Source organism: Caretta caretta, chromosome 8 (assembly GCF_965140235.1).
Source record: "Caretta caretta isolate rCarCar2 chromosome 8, rCarCar1.hap1, whole genome shotgun sequence".
Classification (NCBI taxonomy): Eukaryota; Metazoa; Chordata; order Testudines; family Cheloniidae; genus Caretta; species Caretta caretta.
Genome location: NC_134213.1, coordinates 26277770 through 26297422, shown reverse-complemented (window position 1 = coordinate 26297422; position 19653 = coordinate 26277770). Strand labels below are relative to the sequence as shown.

At 41.1% G+C, this 19653-nt stretch overlaps 1 long non-coding RNA gene across 4 annotated transcripts in view; it reads right to left on the bottom strand.

The window, feature by feature from the left end:
* Positions 1-19653, bottom strand: part of LOC125641832 (uncharacterized) — a 133235-nt gene that overhangs the window by 69703 nt on the left and 43879 nt on the right. For 3 of the 4 annotated variants that reach the window (XR_012669603.1, XR_007358167.2, XR_007358168.2), the window contains exon 3: positions 9129-13033. This is a non-coding gene — a long non-coding RNA (uncharacterized LOC125641832). The remainder of the gene's footprint in view (positions 1-9128; positions 13034-19653) is intronic. The other variant, XR_007358169.2, reaches the window with a different exon arrangement.

Genomic DNA, 19653 nt, shown 5'->3' with positions numbered 1-19653 from the left:
TGTCATATTTGATGCTGTTATGGAATTCTTGGCCCTACCACGTTCATTCACTTGTGTCCTATTTATCATGCCTGACTTGGTTTCATAGGAATAAACTTCAAAAGTTTTTGGTGTCATGTAGTCATTTGCTCAAAGAAACAAAAAGGAAACATTCCTGTGCTTCCCCTAAATCAGTCAGTCTGTAAATCTTATTCCATTGATACCGAAACAAATTAAATCCCTTAATCAGTGTTGTCTCATCTCACAGGTTTCCTCATCAGCTTTTATACACTGCATTCTGCACTCTAGCCCCCAAAGAAAAGCTTATGGAAGTCAATGGTAGTCTCACATTGACTTCAGTAGGCTTTGAATTGGACACTGGAGTAAGATCCTTACTCCCACTCTAGCCCCTGTACAGCACAGAAAAAGGGCCAGAGAGGCAATAGGGGGATGCTCTAAAAGCCCCAGTCCTGGCTGGGGTAGAATTTCCGAGGAAGGGCACAGTGAAGACTGCAATAAGGCTGCCTTCTGAGGATCCCCTCACAAGCCTGGCATCGAGGGGCTGGAGGGGTCGACACAGGAGTAGGGAGGGATGTTAGAGGTGGGACTTCAGCACTCAGCACTGCAGCAATTCCAGGCAGCACTGCAAATAGGGCAGCCCTGGGGAGTTGGCATAATTTAGACAGGTCCCCAAAGGTGTACACCGGCTGAAGACCTGACCCATTATTGCTGATGCTCAACTGTTGTAAAATCAGAGGCTTTGTCAGAGCTAGGCTGATTTATACTAGCTGAGGAGCTGGATCTTTATCTTCAGTATTTTCACTATTGTAATATCCGCAGCAGGCCTGCTGGCTATTCACTTCTGTTGCATAATGTGACAGATGTGGGTTCAGGAGTAACCACTTATCTCTTATGTTGGCATTTGTGGTGCTTGGACACTTTATAGAATCTCACTTGCTTTGGGTTACGTGTTTTTATACTCCTTAACTTTGTGCAGGACTTAAACTACACATTGTTGGGTACTGTGGAAAAAAACCCTAGCTAGATATCTAGATAGACAGGGGTAAGTAACAGCTATATGTTGATCGGGTGAGTAGAAAATGGAGACCTTCGTCTGGACTGGCATGGATGATCAGCCACAGTAAGGGGAAGTTCATTGTCACTGCCCCAACAAAACAAATATACCTATACATCAGGTACCCAAGCAGAGGCAAATGTGTGTGTGTGTGTGTGTGTGTGTGTGTGTGTGAGCGTGGTGGGAGGAGAGAGGAAGAGGTGACAATTTTTGTCTTCACTTCTTTATGCGGAATCACATTTTTTTCTACCTCTATATCCTCCAGGCCCTCTTTGAAGGGCAGTTACAAATATTGTCTTCCTAGGAGGTTAAGTAACATCCTCTAGGGTCTTAAGAACTACTACTGGGTGAGAGAATGACCCTAATTAAAATTACAAGGTTAGAGAAATAATGTATTTGCAGTTTCATTCCTTGCCAACTGCAGCCCAGAAATATCATTTTGTTTAAATCCCCTCTGAGTTTCATGGGATTTGCCATCTAAAACCCTTGCTTGGCAAGTGAGATTTAGTTTAGAGTGATCCCCTCTATCAGGGTATGCTAAGTACAGTTCTGCTGCCCTTTACTCATACAATAAGGATAACAACATTTCATTGCCCCTGCATTCAACACTAAAGTGAAGTTTAACTCAGAACAGCCAGAATTTATCACTTCGGTCTGCTGTTGAAGTTTTTCCCCCTCCCATCCAGTTCTTCTCTAGATGTCAGGGGAGAGCGCCTTCAGACCCTGCTTACATGTCTGTAATTCTGAGCACATGAATAGTCCTGCCAATAGGAACACTCATGTGCTGTCAATCATATATTTAAGTGCTTTGGTGAACCATGGCCTACATATGAACAATTTTATCTCTGTGAGCAATGTCATAAATATAAAGGGAAGGGAAACACCTTTAAAATCCCTCCTGGCCAGAGGAAAAACCCTTTCACCTGTAAAGGGTTAAGAAGCTAGGATAACCTCGCTGGCACCTGACCACAATGACCAATGAGGAGACAAGATACTTTCAAAGCTGGAGGGGGGGGGAAACAAAGGGTCTGGGTCTGTCTGTGTGATGCTTTTGCCGGGGACAGAACAGGAATGGAGTCTTAGAATTTAGTAAGTAATCTAGCTAGATATGCGTTAGATTATGATTTCTTTAAATGGCTGAGAAAATAAGCTGTGCTGAATGGAATGGATATTCCTGTTTTTGTGTTTTTTGTAACTTAAAGTTTTGCCTAGAGGGATTCTCTATGTTTTGAATCTAATTACCCTGTAAGGTATCTACCGTCCTGATTTTACAGAGGTGATTCTTTTTTACTTTTTCTTCTATAAAAATTCTTCTTTTAAGAAACTGATTGTTTTGTTTTATTGTTCTTAAGATCCAAGGGTTTGGGTCTGTGGTCACCTATGCAAATTGGTGAGGATTTTTATCAAACCTTCTCCAGAAAAAAGGGGGTAAGATTTGGGAGGATTTTGGGGGGAAAAATGTTTCCAAACGGCTCTTTCCTAATAAAAAACCTGGTTAGACGTTTGGTGGTGGCAGCGAAAGTCCAAGGGCAAAAGGTAAAATAGTTTGTACCTTGGGGAAGTTTTAACCTAGGCTGGTAAAAGTAAGCTTAGGAGGTTTTCATGCAGGTCCCCACATCTGTACCCTAGAGTTCAGAGTGGGGAAGGAACCTTGACAAGCACCAGGTCTCCTCCCAACCAAGCCTGAATTTGCAGGCTTTGGCTGTTTGGGGAGAGATAAAGGAGGAATTTCTCTGTTATTTCCCACATCTGACAATATATTTTCCAGTGGGAAATATACAGAGCTACACGGCTGGTTCAATAGGCCTGATAGAAGTGTTCTGCAGACACTTTCCTCTCCATATAATCTTCGTAGAATTCTACAGAAATTTTGTAAAACAGTTTTGTATGGGATTTCATTTGCCTTGATCTTCTTATGAGATTATGGTTTCCATGCTATGAACATCATAGCTGATGTACCAATAACACCACCATTTGAAATGCCAGATTGCTTGGACAGAGCAGGTGGGAGAGGTAATGTCTTTTATGACCAACTGCAAGGTGAACTGTCCCGTAAAATAGGCGTTAACTGCTTATGCTAAACAATCTGTTTCACGTTGTATTTAGCTATGAAACTCTGATTAAGTTTCCCAAACCTGAAAAAGAGCTCTGTGTAAGCTCAGAAGCTTGTCTCTCTCACCAACAGAAGTTGGTCTAATAAAATATATTACCTCACCAATCTTACCCACATAATTACAAGATTGCTTCGACATTCAGTTCAAAGATAGTTTTTCTCTCCAGCTATTAGCATCTGAAAGTCTTGCCAAACTTGGAGAAATGCCCTAATTTGCAGTTCTTTGTTTGATTAATGGATAAATACATCCTCATGCCTCCATACAGCCTTTGTGTGAGAGCAAAGACAATTTCTCCCAACAGAACTTCATAGCACAGTGCTAAATTTTGTGCACTCTTAGCATGATCACTGTGCAATTATGGCATGTGCACTATTGCAAATCCCAAGTATTATGAACTCTGTAAATTACAAAGGCACTGTCAAACTCTGATTGATTTGGGCAGTTTGTAGTTAATTAAATTCATTTCCAATTCTATCTTCTCACCCAATTTCAAAGTATTCTATATTAAAAGCCTATTTTCAATTATTAAGGAGGATGAAACAAAAAGAATTAATTGTAAGAGTGGCAATCCCCATTTAAATCTTCATAGTGTAGCAATTATTTATGTTAAATGTTAAGAAATTGAAGAGTTGTACTTGACTCATAGTTTTTCCTTAAAATGTATCTCACATATATTTAATCTAGAGCAGGAGGTAACAATTTTTAAACCAAGTTTATGCTAGGCTCCAAAAGAGTTAGAAAAATGAGTACATTTGGTTGGAGTCAAATTAGGTGGTGTCCTATGCATGTCCCTTCTATATGTGGGACCTGATTTTCCACTCTGCAACACCAGGTTTTCCCCACTGTAATTCCATTGGCTCCAATGGGGTAAAGATTGTGTAACAAAGAGGAGAATCAGTTATAATATTCATACTACTTTAAGATGGAGAAATATCAGCAGAATGTAGTTATCAAAGCCCTTTACAGATGGACAAAGTGGGCACAAACTGTTATCACCAGTGTATGTTAGTGGAGAAGTCTGATTTTGTACCCACTTTACACAAATGCAAATGACTACACAACTGCCAACAGTTAAGAATCATGCCCTTTGGGGCTGTAGAGACAGATCAGAGTTGAGAACCATAGCCAAACTGGTAACAAAAATGAGTGTTATGCTAGGGGAACTGATCACTGCTGGGGACACAGTGTCTGGTTCTCCTAGCTTCCACTGGTTGCAGCAGCAATTGATTGAAGCCTCAGAATTGTGCTAATACACAGCGACATTAAGAAAAGTTTTAGATTCAGCTTTTTGCATTGGCTGTTCATTTTTTCATTTATGTATTTTTAGTAACACTCACTTTCACAGGGCTGGGGCAGGGGGTTGGGGTGCAGGAAGGGGTGTGAGCTCTGGGCTGGGGCCGAGAGGTTCGCAGTGTGGGAAGGAGCTCCAGGCTGAGCCTGGGGCAGGGGGCTGGGGTGGAGGGAGGGGATGAGGGGTGCAAGTTCGGGGAGGGAGTTTGGGTGCAGGAGGGGGCTCTGGGCTGGGGCACAGAGTTGGGGTGCAGGAGGGGGTGCGGACTCTGGGAGGGAGTTTGGGTGCCGGAGGGGGCTCCGGGCTGGGGCAGGGCACTGAGGTGCATGAGAGGGTTCGGGGTGCAGGAGGGGGTATGGGATGCTGACTCTGGGATGGGGCTCAAGGCTGGGGCAGGGGGTTGGGGGTGCAGGAAGGGATATGGGGTACTGGCTCCAGGAGGGGGCTCAGGGCTGGGGTGTGGGCACCCACTGGGTGGCACTTACCTCGGGCAGCTCCTGGGCAGTGGCACAGCAGGGCTAAGGCAGCCCCTGCAGCTCCCATTCACCACAGTTTCCTGTTCCCAGCCAATGGGAGCTGCAGGGACGATGCTTGCAGGCAGGAACAGTGTGGGGAGAACCCTCCCCGCTGCAGGGAGGTGCTGGCTGCTTCAAGGAGTGGCACGGAGCCAGGGCAGGCAAGGAGCCTGTCTTAGCCCCGCTGAGCTGCCAGATTTTTTGTGACTGGAGATCACGATTGACTGTCAGAGGCTCCAGGATTGACCAGTCAATCATAATTGAATGGCCCATCAACAAAAACAGTGGGCCACGGGAAAAGTTTATCTTCACCTCATGATCTTTCCTGTGGATGCTTCAGTAATGGCTGCTAGGACTCATTGAAGCATGCAAAGGCATGGGACTAGATCAAGGACGGGCAAACTTTTTGGCCTGAGGGCCACATCGGGTTTCCAAAATTGTATGGAGGGCTGGTGAAGGGAGGCTGTGCCGCCCCAAAAAGCCAGGCATGGCGTGGCCCGGCCCCCTCCCCCATCCAACTCCCCCAAGAGCTTGCTGCCCCGCTGCCCAGAGCATTGCATCGGCGGCAAAGTGAGCTGAGGCTGCGGGGTGGGGGAACAGCAGGGGAGGAGCTGCCTCCCGGACCAGGAGCTCAGGGGCCAGGCAAGAGGGTCCCATGGGCCAGATGTGGCCCGCGGACCGTAGTTTGCTCACCTATGGACTAGATCGTGTGATACTGAACTCCATCTTCTTGCTTGTACTTTTCCACAAACTGTGCTGGGGGTTTGGCTTGAAACAAAGAAGTTTCCATCCACATGGGAAGAAGCTATAAAAGCGGGAAGTGACATCACCACTGGACCTCACTCCCCCTACAACACAACACCTGAGGAACAAAGACTGAACTGGGGAAGAGGGTCCCAGGTGGGACAGAAGAAGTCCACCTTGTGTATGCAAAAGCTATAACCTGCTTGTACTAGTTTACAGGATGAGACACTGCTTGATTCAAATCCTATCTAGTTTATAAAGCTTACATTGCATTTTGTTTTATTTCTTTGGTAATCTGCTTTGATCTCTATGCTCACTACTTATAATCACTTAAAATCTTTCTTTCTGTAGTTAATACATTTGTTTTGTATTTTTTACCTAAAACAGTGTGTTTTGCTAGAAGTGCTTGGGGAATCTGCTCAGGGACAAAAACTGGTATATTATCCTCTCCACTTTGGGGGAAAGGTGGACTGAATAACAAACCGATACAAGCCAGGCTTTTGACCAGTTTATATAACTGCAACTGGGTGTGTCCCTACCTGTGTAAAGGTTTGTGTGCTTGCGGGAGCAGGAGTGGTCTGCAGTTTGGCCCAGATTGGTATGCCAGAGGTACCCCAGTTCCAGGTTGCACCTCAGGGAAGTCAGTCACAAACCCTGATAGTTCAATTTTCGCAGACTTAATCCCTGGCAAAATGGCAACAAGAGGATAATTATTTTGACTGAACTGCCACAATTATACTTCTACAAAGAAGTAGGCTGTATCACATAGGTTGACGGCTGAATTACTTTGGGTTAATTTTGATTTTTGGTTTAGTGTGTGGCTATTGGGTGGTGTTGGAGGCAGGTGATATATCCAAGGTAAGACAAGATGATCTGGTGGTCTCTTCTGGCCTTAAAACGTCTGGATATGTATACACCTGTGGTTGGCCCATTCTAGTCGACTTGGGCTTGTGGAGCTTGGCCAGCAAGGCTGTTTCATTGCCATGTACATGTCTGGGCTCGGCTGGCACTTAGGCTCTAGGACCCTGAAGGGTGGTAGGGTCCCAGAGCTTGGGCTCCAGCTGAAGCCTGGAAGTCTACATGGCCATTAAACTGCCCCACAGCCCAATCCCCACAAGCCCGAATTGGCTGGTACAGGCCAGCCATGGGTTTTTCTTTGCTGTGTAGACATACCCTATGACTCTAAAACAGACTTTTTATTCTGACTGTGTACTGTAGGGCACAGTATCACTTCTGCAAACTCTTGTTTATACAGGCCAAATTTCTAAGCTTTGCTCCATTGTACATAAAATAAACAAATGGAATATATTTACCCGTGTCATTTAAAAATTGCATTCTCCTAGGTTGCTGATTGTGCTGGCTGTCATCTCCATCAAATATTGTCAGCTGCAAACATGACATTGCAGTGAATGATATGATGCCAGCTGTAATTAAAAATCTACAATGCTGTAGAGCAGCTTTGTTAACTTCATTTATTACATTTTAAATTGTCATGTATTGGCAATTTGTCATTGGCATTGACTTCCTCCCTGACAGCCAAGATTACTACTCTAACAACTGGCCGATTCTTCATTGCCTCTTTCATGCTTGTCTTTCTCTCTTTTTGATGTTCACTATTTGGAATCATGGCACCTCCTGATAATAGACTAGAAACAAGAGGAGGAGGAAGGGACAATTGTTGCAGAAAGAGGTGAATAAATGGAGCGAGCGAACAAGGAAAAGGAGGAAGAGAAATTAATAGAAAGAGATTACATTGGGGAAGAGGAGAATAAAAGTTAATAAGAGGAAAACTGAGAAAGCTAAATGACTAAGGAAAACAAACAGGCAGCTGTAGGAAGAATGGGGAAAATGGAGTGAAAGAAGACGAAAACAATGGAGACGGAGGGCTCAATTCTGCAAGCTGCTGAGCTGTCCTAAGTAGTGCTGAGTGCTCTCCATTCCCATTGAATTACGTGGGAGTTGGGATCGAGCCCAGAGTAAGTAACCAATACAAATTGTTTCAATAAATGTTGTTTAATAGATATTACAAGAGTATTTATTATATCAGTTGATGTGAGGACAGAGGTGTATATGCTGTGGTGGCTTGAGTGATATGCTGGGAATGGGAGGTGACAGAAGTTGAATATTGTTTCCTATAATAACTTAAGGGAGGGAAGAACCTAGTTTGGTATTAGGAGATAAAGAGTATTTTTAAGATTTTGATCTAATACTTCAGAATTCTGGCCTCAATTCAGGCAGGTACTTAAGCAGGTGCATAATTTTAAGTGTGAATAGTTCCAGTGAAGTTCATTCTGACGCATTAGGGCAATTCATTAAATGTTAGAAGAATTTAAGACACTTCAAACCAACAATTTTATTCAAGGAAAATGAAACTTACCTCGTATTACCAGTAAAATAACTTGCTATACTCTTTGCTAAGCAATAACTCGGTAATAAATGGAACTGTGAACTCCATTATTAAAAAAAACCTGTCATTGCTTTTTGTTGTAATGAAGGATGAGTTCTGAGAAAATGGGAAAGTGCATGTGGACTTACTCTAAGATTGACAGAATTTTGACACTGTGGTGTGCAAGCACTGTTTTACTTTAGTGGGACAACTCACATGTTTAAAGCTACACATGTGCCTAAGTGTCTTGCTGAATCACAGCCTTTATGGTGCTTGATTCTTAACCACCTCTCCTGCTCTTTATCCCCCGCAAGCATGTACACATCTGTTACAACCCTGCATCCTGATAAAATTTAACAGTATGTACAGAAGAAAGAAATGTTTGGATGTGGGAAGCACCAAGGATATACTCTTTCTCAGATCCAAACACCCCCTCACCAATGTCCAATATACCCAATCTCTCACATGCACTCACATTCATAATTTAGCTCAGCTACTTTTGGGCCTACATGGGAACATGAACTCCTTAAAATACATTACTTCACATCTCTTTTTCCATGTTCTACCCTATCTTTGTCAGATGATACAATATCACATTGCCACAGGAGAATAGGACTCAACAGCATACCATGCCAAAATCCATGAGCTTCTCCTACTTTAATCTGTTCTAACCACTGTTCATGAGCAATTCATTCAATCTGTCTTGAATTTGGAATGAACCATGAAATCAGTAACATTTCCCAGTGGTTTAGGCTAAGTTATGAACAGTTTGAGCCTCGATGGCTCAAATCCCCATTAACTGAGGATCTAAGTAATTATTTCTTTTTATTTTAAATCTTTAGGAATGTGTAAATTCTTTGAAGGAAGAAGGATACATAAATATAAGTTCTAAATATACAAAGGGTTTTTGAAGCCTTTGCAGCATAAGAATGACATATCCAACACTGACTCCCCCTTTTACCTCTAAACCACTATAAAAATTAAAAAAACAAACAAAGAAATACAGTAAAATAAATAGCCCTACCTTCCAAAAATGGAGATGTGCCAGAGATTTCACAAAGTCCACTAGTGACTGTGCTATTGCTATTGAAGCTACATGGAACGTGTTTAGTCACCATGGTACAGGCAGCAGTATAAAACCTGAGAAAGAGAGACTTTTAAAACATTTTAATGAAATCTGTATAGAAACACAGTAAAAACAAGAAACTAAATTACAAATTCTAAAACAGTTTCCCATCCCAAACAGTTCAAAGCTCATTTCCAATAGCCTACCATTGAATACATTGATATAAAAAGCATATCATATCTAAACTTCAAATGAAGTCATAAAACCCCCAGGGAGTTCAAGACCAAAGAAATATGTGAATTGATCATCCTCCCATGCTCTCAGACTCAGAGTCACTACCAACCTAAAAGGAGCGGGTAGGGGAGAGAGAACCTCAGAGAGACCAGAGGGAGGGGGCTGCTGGAACCAAGGGGGCAAAACTACTAGCAAGAATTCCCAGGGGGAATTCTCCATGACCTCAGCTAGAGACCCGCCCTCAGCAACACCCTCAACAGAGTGCTTCCCGATTGCTCTAACCAAACTAAGCCACTTCACAGCTTCCTCAGTAATTGGAGTCCCCTTTGAATTCAATGACCGCTTTTGTCTCTGGGGCTTTGCCAGCAAGCCAGAATCCTCAGCCAAGGTCACGGATTCTACAGCAACAGGCTCAGCCTCTATTCTGTAAGCAGGCTCAAGCCGAGAGATGGCAGAATCAGGATCCACAGAACCAGTAATGCCATCTCCCCCAGGTAGTAAAGAGGGCACTAATCCTCCAAAACCAGCATCCCCAGAGACATCTGGAACCAGTTGGGACCCAGTCTCTGCCACAGTCACCCCTCTCTGTACTTTACTCTCAGAACCCCCAACATTCCCAGATGCAGGGTCACCATTCCCAGCCTCTTCTGAGGGCACTGCTAGACTAGACATGTCAGACTCCCACAACACAGACAAGCCAGGTCCTCAGCGGAAACAAACACAGTGTAGTCACACTCCCCAATCCTGTATTTCAGGGCAACTTTTAAAATTTTGGACGCATTTTTTAGTATCATACAAACCTGCCTATGAAAGGATAAGACACGACAAACCTCTGGGAATTTACAGGCCAACGGAATTCTCCTAATAGGGCTAGTGATTTTACCATAACTTGCCAGGTCACTAACCAGTGGCTCATTTCCTAAAAAAGGGGTGGACATTAAAGATAGTGACTTTAACAGCATGTGATCAGAGGGGCACTACAGGGACAAAGCCACCGTGCATAACAATCCCCTTCACAACCACCTGCTCAAAGAAGGTTAAGCATGGCAACAAATGCAATAACAGTCTTGCTCATGCAGGAGGCAGATCTCACATTTTTAAACCGAATCACCTTCCCCACACTAGAACTCATTCCTCCACAGGGGCAAAGTCTGGAGGCAAAATCCACAAACCATTACAACAACAGGTTAAATCTACAGTATCCACAAAAAAAACTAAAGTCTCTGTTGCCTTGGCCTGGCCATGTCAGCCCAGAGGGCAGACAAAAGCCTGCTAAAGCAAAAGAAATCCTGAAACTAACCCTACAACTGCCACAAAAAACCAAAATCCCATTCCCAACAGCAGCAAAGAGAGAGAGAGCAACAAAGCATATCCCCACTCAGCAGAGAGAGAGAGAGAGAAAGACGTGGCAATATCCAAGGGAAGGTATACTGGGGGACCTGGTCAGGCTCATATTGTGTCTTTAATGGTCAGGAAATTCTCCCTACAAACTACAATCAAGCAGCCACAGTTTCAAAGAACAAACAAGAATAATCATTTGGACTAGAAACGTATTTCCCTTTATTCTCTCTATTTCCAGTGCTAAACAGTGTAGCAAAATATAACACACAGTTACCTCAATCCTGCAAATTTCTGCATACAGACAGACTGCTGAGCCCGCACATAATCAGCAAAGTCACTGGGCCTCCATGCAATTCAGCAGTCCATTCACATACAAGTTGCAGGATCAGGACCAATTCTTTTCCCTGGCATTACTATCCATGCATATGCTTCTGATTGTGATTTGAGTTTCTTTTTGTCAAGCTTAGCCTTCAGGTGCTTTATGTAATTAAAAAAATATATCTGAAATAAAGTTCAGGCTCCCCCTGAATTCCTTTTTGTTTTGATTAGATTTATACAACTGAAATTGAAATGGTCCGGAGACAAACAGCATAGTTACATCTGTCCAGGCAAAACAGGAGGACACAAAGAAGAAAATCCACTCATCTGTAGGAAATATCTTTAAGGATTTTACTTTTCTCACTTCAGCTTTACACTACTGTGCACTGGAATTTATCTGGCAATGGAAACCAGTACATGATACAGCACTAGACCTACAAAGGAGGCTTCCTTGCCAGGAGCACACTACATCCGTGCTTAAGGAGCTACATGAGCTGCCCATTGGTTTCTTGGTGGAGTTTAAAGAGTTCGTTTTTAAAGCTTATACAGCCCAAATGGGGTTGGAACCGCTTCTTGCTCTTTAGAGTACTGCTATAGTTAGAATCAGCACAGGCACTTGAGCTGTGTCCCCCTGGATTTAAAGTGAGGCGCTACTGGCAGGGAGTTTTAAATGAAGGGCTCTTGCCTTTGGGGACTTACCTCCCCCCACCCTTGCTTTGAAATAGGTCAGCAACTCTGGGCTATCTATCCACTGAAGCTTTGAGAAAGGGGCAGAGATGAATGAGGGTTGTAATCTTCTGGCAACATGTGACATTTTGGGGGGGGGGTGGCGTTGGTTAGCACTGGTCATGGGAGTGAAAATACACTGCTGGTTTTTAAATCAAAATAAATACAAACCCCTCTAGGGCTAAAATGGTTAGTCTTTCGGGTCCCCCCCAATACTGTTCCTGTTTGAAATCTCATAATTTTAGCAAAACTCATGATTTTTTTTATGCCTGTCTCATGATTTTTGAGCACATGGGTTTGGCAATGCTAAGGAACTGTTGTAAAATATATCTTGGATCAAAGGCTGGGGAGGCTAGAGGACTCAAGGTACTCAGGACAAATGTATTGATCCTCAGTCATAATGTGCATGTTACTAAGATTCAGTACACTTCCTCAGAGAGTTCAAAGGGTTAAAATGAACTGGTTTCAATTCATTTATTAAAGATTATATGTAAATACATGCTCTTTCCAATCAATTTATGCCAAATAATAGCATTTAGTGTAAGATTATATATGTAAATGCATTCACTTTCTGATCAAAATTATTCCATAAAATGGTATTTAGTGTAGACTAATTTGGAACCATGCAGTCATTTATGGACCTACTAATTTACATAAATGTTTCTTTTAAAAATAATCCACCACCTAAGGACAATCAAGCAGATAATATATGTAAAAGTGACCCAAAAGAGAAATAAATTGTAGATCATTTACCTGTGCAAACAGTACCTTTTAAAAAGTAAATTTAGAAGGTGATTTTTGAGCTGACTAGTAGAATTAATGTATTTTCACCTAGTTCAAGCTGTTGTTATGAGAAATGGCATCAAATTGTAAATAATAGTTTTCATGCAATTTTTTTCTTTGCAAATTTTTTACTTCTGTTAAATGGAATTTTGGGGGGTTATTAATTGCTTGATGATAAATGGCAAATTTCAGGAAAATAGGCTGTCAAACACATATTTATAACCACAATAGATAGAACTATGATGCATGCATTTTACATCACTTGTAACAATTTCACCTTATAAATAATAAGAAAGCTTTTTTGTTTATGACTAAAATAATATACTTCTGAATTGCCATCATCTCTATCTGAAAATTCCCACCAATAGCATAAGTCCTAAAGCAAAGTTATTAATACATTATTATTAATAATATAATATATTTAGCACTTATCAGTTGTTGTCTGATGATCTCTGAGTAACCTACAAACAATGAATTAAACATAGAAATTTTGCCAAAGACAAAAAATTGAAACAAAATCTCTCTCTCAATATCTGATGTTTCCTATGTCTTGATGTCTGCACAGTTTTAACAATTTTGTTTGGAATATCTTATAAAGTTTCTTTACTAAAGGTGTGGGAGAGGTGTATTTCTGAAAACTGGAATTTGCTGTCTCTCTGAGAAGTTGTCCACTAGCAGCACAGCTGTCTTTCTTGATTATGTGGAGGGATGCTCAGCCAATCAGTGACCCAGAAGACCTCTCATATCACTTACACTATACCACCTTTGCCACAAAGTTTCACAACAAACCTAAAATGAAAGCATAAATCTCAGTTTCTATAAGTTAATGCCTATTTAGATACAGCAAAATACTGCAGCTGAGCGGTTTATAAATTCAATTTTGTTTCCATGTTAGAACCTTAAACTAACTAAGTTTTGCCTGGGTGGACTTCCCAGAGTTTCACTTTCATAACAAAGTATGGAACCATTTGGCTTCCAATGTGGTTTTGGGATTTTTTCTGAAGCTGTTGCACACCTCTTGTCATTTTCTTGGGCAGTTACGTAGTGGCATCAGAAATCACAAAGCCCAGGATAACAGAAAAACGGTAATAATCCCTATTATAAATTTCTGTTGTAACACTCTGTGATAAAAAAAAGTTCCAGTTTCTGCCTACTCACACAGCTGCAGCAATGATCAAGTCTGTGGGATCCCTGCCATGACATTTTAGAAAGAGTCTGAACACTACAATGTGTAACATCTTCCAGTGTAATAGTTCGGTTCAAATTCCAGTGTTGCTAACTGAGATCAGAACTAGAACTGGACAAATAACTATTTTTGGTTCACTGGCAGTTCTGAATTTTTTTTATTTTTTTGTTAAAAAAATAAATAGGGTGGGATTGCCCCAAAATGAAACTTTTTGGAATTGTCCGTGAACGAAGTAGTCAGAGGAAAAAAATCAATATGAGACAAACACAATGTTTCTTCAACCTGAAATGAAATATTTCATTTTGACTGCACATTTTTAAAACTTCTAAAATAAAATTTCAGTTAATTTTGAAACAAAATGTCATTTTGAATCAAAATGTTTCATTCTGATAATGTCTAAATGAAACATTTTGATTTTTTCTGTTTTTGTTCTCACTAAAACAATTCAACAAAAATGACACATATTCGCAAAATCTTTCAGTGTCAACAAATCTGCATTTTTCATCAAAAAAAGTTTGGCCAAAAACGTTTGGCCAGCTGTAGTCAGAACTGTGCTAAACACAACCATGTTCATACATGTTTATTTCTAGCGGAGATCTAAGATGGTTTTCTTGATGGATGTGAACAGGAATATTTTGTCTGAGAATTATGCTAGATTTGTACTAAAAAACCCTTCTACTGACTATCTAGTGGACTATCTAGCGGTCAGAAAATTACTGACATTACTTAGAAAGAAAAGGAGGACTTGTGGCACCTTAGAGACTAACAAATTTACTTGAGCATAAGCTTTCGTGAGCTACAGCTCACTTCATCGGATGCATTCAGTGGAAAATAGTGTATTTTCCACTGAATGCATCCAATGAAGCACTGTATTTTCCACTGAATGCATCCAATGAAGTGAGCTGTAGCTCACGAAAGCTTATGCTCAAATAAATTTGTTAGTCTCTAAGGTGCCACAAGTACTCCTGTTCTTTTTGCGGATACAGACTAACACAGCTGCTACTCTGAAACCTAACATTACTTAGGAAAAACATGAAGGACTCTAGCTAATGGAGTTCATATGATTCTAATGTGATAGTGATCAGATTTTATTTACAGTTCATGTGGAACTGGGTTCAAAGTCTCAAACAGGACCAACTTCCAACCTTTCTTAGATTCTTTGTGATATATTTTTCTTTTCCTCCTGGGAACACATTGTAAAGACTTGTTTTAAGATCTTGGCACCTAAAAATGAAAAAAGGGTTCATAAACATATTTTTTCCTTTCTTTTCTGTGCTCCTCGACTGCTCTCCCACAATATAACCTCATGTACTGCCAATTTGAAAAGGTTCCTTATCTAAGGTAGGAACTGCAATAAATTACAGGAAACATGGAACAAGTTTCAGGGGAGCAATCAGCATGAGAGGCTCAGAGCAACGTAGTAGAACTAAATTTCCTTTTGAGGCACTCTTGCGTTAGCCTCCTGTCAGGTATTTAAATATGGACTTTGAACATTTAAGGTTGTACATTTTCAAACCATATGTTTAGGTCTGTAAGAGTATACTTAATCTCCCTTTCATTATCCAGAAATCCTTCCAATCTTACTTCTTCACCTGCCCATACACACACACACACACACACACGGTGCAGCACAAAGCAGCCAGATCATAGCAGAGGATCAGAACCGAGGTTTGTGCCTGATCCCATAAGTCAAAGGCAAAGCTCCCATTAACTTCATTCAGCAGAAGCAGGACTGGGACCCCTATTTGTTAATAACCTATTCAAATAGTGGCAGCAACAAGTGAAAGATTGGGCTGACAACCATTTACATGCAAGTATGACCTTTATACTCAATGGTGACATTTGTATCCTATTAGCAAAATACTGTATTGTATTTAAGCAATAATTGCATTTTCTATGGAGACAAATGACATGTAAATCAATAAATGATGAGGCTGCATACCAAGCACATTATTGATTTTCCGTCACATTAATCTCTGAGCTTAATGCTCAAGAAAATACAATTTATGCTATGATTTTTAACAAGCTGCATCTTTTGGACTAGATAAAAGTTTTATGGCAGTTGATAAAGGTTTTCTCCAACTGAGAAAAACAAGATTAAAAGAAAAAGAGTCTAACTACAATTGGAGTGGATCCAGAGAAACTCCAAAGTAAATGGTGAATAAATCAATAGTGACTCAGATGACACCCTTATTATCTATTGAGTCCTTCTGGTTGATCAGATCATACACTTATATCTGTATTTAACCACTGATTAAGTGCAAAATCATGCACTCTTCCCTCCCCCTGTCCCCAAAAGTAGTTTGTTTTAGTAAAATTGATCCAGTGGAGGCCCAGCTGGTATTGCTCTTCTCTGTGAAAGGTAAGCTCAAATGGTTCAAATCCCAGACCAAATCAGAGGCTACCATTGTAGTGAGATGCCAGAGAATGACACACATTGAGAAGTGTCTTCCTGAAACATTAAGAGTAAAATCCTTTCTGCTTTTCTGGTAGCTGTCTAACTAATGATTTTTAAGTTCCAAAGCATTTATTGGGAAGAGAAAGGAACAACCTCCGTGTCTTGGTCAGCTAGGGAGGTTGTTTGTGCTTCCTCAGTTTTGCAAGTCCTGGAGGCCAATTCAGCAAGGGCAGCCAAGAGTGCTGCTATAAATTTAATGCTAATTTGGTCTATATATAACATCCATATAAGTGCCCTGTATCCCTTAAAAGCAGATCAGTGAGCATGAGGAGAAAAAATTGCAATACATACACACACAATCTAGAAATTTACAAGTGATCTCTACTACAAGAGGTGCCAAGCTATTATTTGTAAATATGAGACAAGACGTTTAGATGCCTCTCAGGGTCACTAGATATAGTTAATTAATTACACTCCAACTAGTGCATCATTGCAGTAAAAATGCTGAACTTGTCTAGTCCTCCTCCTAAATCAGCAATAAGACCATTTCTTGAGAATATTTAAGGGGATTTAGTCAGCCTGGTTTGCGATGTTCTTCTTGTATATTTCTCTGTGACACCCATGATTTAATATTACACTTTTTTCAATTTATTTACTTTGACTTGAGTATACCATCATGTGGAAGAAAAACACCTATCACTGTGGCCATAAATGTCAAGCAGCACAGCTCAGCAACTTCTCTTATATAAGGAATAATGTTGCAATATTCTTACACCCTGACCAAATCTTTCTGTAAGTTTATGGAAGGAGCAGACTCAAGTGTTTATGTTTCTTCTGCATCTTTCTCATTTTCTCTTGCTTGGGAGTTATTTAATTTATTAACATGGACTATACACTCTGTGCCGTCAGTTAACAAATGTGGCTATCTTCACTGCGGCCATTTTGGTAAGTGTCTGCAGTTGTACAGACCCCTGAGAAACATCACAGGATCCTACAATGGAACCATTGGGCTACGAAACTTTTCATCTAACTGCACTCTAAATTCATTGATCTACCTGTGTCTCTGTATATATAATCACTCAAACAGAAGTAAAGAAAGATAGTTCCTTTAAGAGTCTCTGGTCCTAGTGAGAAATATACCTGAGTAGTTTAATTCTCAACAGTAATAATAATCATACAACATTCCTGCAGTAATGCATCTGATTTTGAGCTAAATGATGTATGGCAGTTTGTTTTCACAATGCATGTTTTTGTATTCATTGTGCCTTATTGTGTAAGTCACCTCTATCAAATCTTGTATTTTATGTATAATATATGCCTGTGTTTTGTGAATAAGACTATATTCTTCACTCACCAGTCCTTTAGTATTTATTTCCTATTGTTATATAAAATATTTCTTGAGTGGCTGAAAGAGGATTAGAATAAATCAATTATAGAAATAATATTGTGTATATTATTCATAGTGCAAAGATACTTTGAATACTATTAGCGGTAGACTCTGATTTATGTTTTATTGAGAGAAAGAGAGAAAGAAAGAACAATGTCTCAGGTAAAATTTTCAAAAGTGCCCCTTGACTTTCAGTGAGACATAGTGCCTATCTACACTGCCACACAGGTCAGACTATTGATGTGTGAATAGCAATACGCACCAAGTGCTGTGAAGTAACTTCCCCCGAGTGGATACTGAATTAGAAGGTTCTTAGTAGTCCTTTATTAATGTGAACTAGGAGCCTTTTAGTTTGCATCTACAGCATCCAGATGGAGGAGTTACAGATCAGCACTGTGGTGCACATTACTATTCACATCCCCATAGTCTGAACTGCAAGGTGGTGTAGACATAGTCTAAGGCCTACTTATATGTCTACACTGAAATCAGAGGTATGACTGCACGTGTGACAGAAATACCCAGGCTAGTTTTGATCTAGCTAGCTCAAATGACAATAGTAGTGAAGATAGCTGCTTGAGGACATATCCCGCCAGTGGTGCTGCTGTGGCTTCATTGCTAGTGTTATTCCAGCTAGCTGGATTAAAGCCATCTTGTTTATGTCTACATGTGCTGCAGTAAGACCTCTGATTGCAGTATAGACACACCCTAGGTCACTTTTCAAAATGGGATTTAGACCCCGAAGTCACTTTGGCAGATTGGGTTGAAAGCTGATAATTTTGAAAACATTACCCCTCATCTACTGTTCATCCAAAGAATACCAGGAACATACAAAGTTTTAAACAATAACCTTTGACAAATGTGTTACTGCTATATACTTTGAGGCTAAATGACCAGACCATTCTGAAAGTTTTTGTTCTTTTATAAATAATGTATACTTCTGCATGAACACTTTCCTCCAGGAGGAAAACTTTTCTTGCCTTAATCTAACATAAATAAAACAATCCTCTTTGATTTTCATCATAATTTATGATTGCACAAAATGTTGCATTAGAAACCAGACAGTGGGAAAACACAAAGGGCTGGAGGGTGTTATTTAACTCACAGGCCTCTGTAGGTGGGGCTGTATGGAGCCACACTGCCTCCAGAGGAGTACTGAGAAAATTGTAACTAAGGCTTCATAGAAACATAGAAGATCAGGGTTGGAAGAGATCTCAGGAGGTCAGCTAGTCCATCCCCTGCTCAAAGCGGGACCAACCCCAACTAAATCATCTCAGCCAGGGCTTTGTCAAGCCAGGCCTTAAAAACCCCTAAGGATGGAGATTCCACCACCTCCCTAGGTAACCCAATCCAGTGCTTCACCACCCTCCTAGTGAAATAGTTTTTCCTAATATCCAACCTAGACCTCCCCCACTGCAACTTGAGACCATTGCTTCTTGTTCTGTCATCTGCCACCACTGAGAATAGCCTAGCTCCATCCTCTTTGGAACCCCCCTTCGGGTAGTTGAAGGCTGCTATCAAATCCCCCCTCACTCTTCTGCAGACTAAATTACCCCAGCTTCCTCAGCCTCTCCTCATAAGTCATGTGCTCCAGCACCCTAATAATTTTCGTTGCCCTCCGCTGGACTCTCTCCAATATATCCACATCCTTTCTGCAGTGTAGCCCAAACCTGGATGCAATACTCCAGATGTGGCCTCAGCAGTGCCGAATAGAAGGGAATAATGACTTCCCTCGATCTGCTGGCAATGCTCCTACTAATGCAGCCCAATATGCCGTTAGCCTTTTTGGCAACAAGGGCACACTGCTGACTCATATCCAGCTTCTCATCCACTGTAATCCCCAGGTCGTTTTAATGTGTGCAGAGTACTACCCCGATGTGCCAGCTGCACAGAATGGGTTGGTGTGGAAATAGGGCTGGGGCTATAGCCCCACCCTCTTTTCAGAGACACAGCAGTTCATGTACTCCCAAGAGATTGCTGTATGGTGTTGCCCTTGTGTGCCCTTTCCACAAAGCTGGGCAAGAGAAGGCTGACTGCGCTCAACCTCTGTACTGTAGCCACCCAAGGGCCATCACAATTTCTTTGTTAGTAGGCTACAGCTGCTGCTTTTAAT